Source organism: Arachis hypogaea, chromosome 12 (genome assembly GCF_003086295.3).
Source record: "Arachis hypogaea cultivar Tifrunner chromosome 12, arahy.Tifrunner.gnm2.J5K5, whole genome shotgun sequence".
NCBI lineage: Eukaryota > Viridiplantae > Streptophyta > Magnoliopsida > Fabales > Fabaceae > Arachis > Arachis hypogaea.
Window position 1 is genome coordinate 90,520,038 of NC_092047.1, and position 1,798 is coordinate 90,521,835.

General features: G+C 41.9%; 1 non-coding gene across 1 annotated transcript; it reads left to right on the forward strand.

The window, feature by feature from the left end:
• The first annotated feature begins 1,690 nt into the window (after positions 1–1,690).
• On the forward strand, positions 1,691–1,798 carry LOC112731310 (small nucleolar RNA R71). Its single transcript, XR_003167094.1, has one exon. It is a non-coding gene; the product is annotated as a small nucleolar RNA R71 (small nucleolar RNA).

The following is a 1,798-nucleotide window of genomic DNA, read 5'->3' on the forward strand; positions in this document are numbered from 1 at the left end:
TGCCTCCCAATAAGCGCTTCTTTAATGTCAATAGCTTGACAGTGAGCTCTTAGAGAGCTTCACAAAGACTCAGAGCTTAATGGTGGCCTCCCAACACCAAACTTAGAAGTTGAGTGTGGGGCTCTGTTTGACTCTGTAGTGAGAGAAGCTTTCCATGCTTCCTTTCCATGGTTACAGAAGAAGATCCTTGAGCCTTAAACACAAGGTAGTCCTCATTCAATTGAAGGACTAACTCTCCTCTGTCCATATCAATCATAGCTCTTGCTGTGGCTAGGAAGGGTCTTCCAAGGATAATGGATCCATCCTCTTCCTTTCCAGTGTCTAGGATTATGAAATTAGCAGGGATGTAAAAGCCTTCAACCTTCACTAAGGCATCCTCTACCAGTCCATAAGCCTGTTTCATTGATTTGTCTGCCATCTCTAGTGAGATTCTTGCAGCTTGTACCTCAAAGATCCCTAGTTTCTCCATTACAGAGAGTGGCATGAGGTTTATTCCTGATCCCAAGTCACACAGAGCCTTCTCAAAGGTCATGGTGCCTATGTTACAGGATATTAAGAACTTTTCGGGATCCGGTTTCTTCTGAGGTAATTTCAGTTGAACCAAAGCATTCAGTTCATTGATGAGCAATGGAGGTTCATCCTCCCAAGTCTCATTACCAAATATCTTGGCATTCAGCTTCATGATTGCTCCTAGATATTGAGCAACTTGCTCTTCAATAATATCTTCATCCTCATCAGAGGAGAAATACTCATCAGAGCTCATGAATGGCAACAGTAAGTTCAGTGGAATCTCTATGGTCTCTGTATGAGTCTCAGATTCCTTTGGTTCCTCATTAGGGAACTCCTTAGTGGTCAGTGGACGTCCAACAAGGTCTTCCTCACTGGAAACCACTGCCTTTTTGCTCTCTCCAGGTTCGGCCACTTTGGTTATAGTTATGGCCTTGCACTCTCTCTTGGGATTCTCTTCTGTATTGATTGGTAGAGTACTAGGAGGGATTTCAGTAACTCTTTTACTCAGCTAACCCACTTGTGCCTCCAAATTTCTGATGGAGGACCTTGTTTCAGTCATAAAACTGAGAGTGGTCTTAGATAGATCAGAGACTATGGTTGCTAAGTCAGAGAGGCTCTGCTTAAAATTCTCTATCTGTTGCTCAGAAGATGATGGAAAAGGCTTGCTATTGCCAAACCTATTTCTCCCACCATTATTATTATTGAAGCCTTGATTAGTCTTCTGTTGATCCTTCCATGAAAAATTAGGATGATTCCTCTATGAAGGATTATAGGTGTTTCCATAGGATTCTCCCATGTAATTTACCTCTTCCATTGCAGGATTCTCATGGTCATAAGCTTCTCCTTCAGAGGAAGCTTCTTTGGTACTGCCAGATGCAGCTTGCATTCCAGTCAGATTCTGAGAAATCATATTGACTTACTGAGTCAATATTTTATTCTGAGCCAATATGGCATTCAGAGTATCAATCTCAAGAACTCCTTTCTTCTGAGCCATCCCATTATTCACAGGATTTCTTTCAGAAGTGTACATGAACTGGTTATTTGCAACCATTTCAATGAGTTCCTGGGCTTCTGGTGGGATTTTCTTCAGATGAAGAGATCCACCAGCAGAGTGGTCCAATGACATCTTGGACAATTCAGACAGACCATCATAGAATATACATAAGATGCTCCATTCTGAAAGCATGTCAGAAGGACACCTTCTGATCAATTGCTTGTATCTTTTCCAAGCTTCATAGAGGGATTCACCTTCCTTCTGTCTAAAGGTTTGAAATTCCACTCTAAGCTT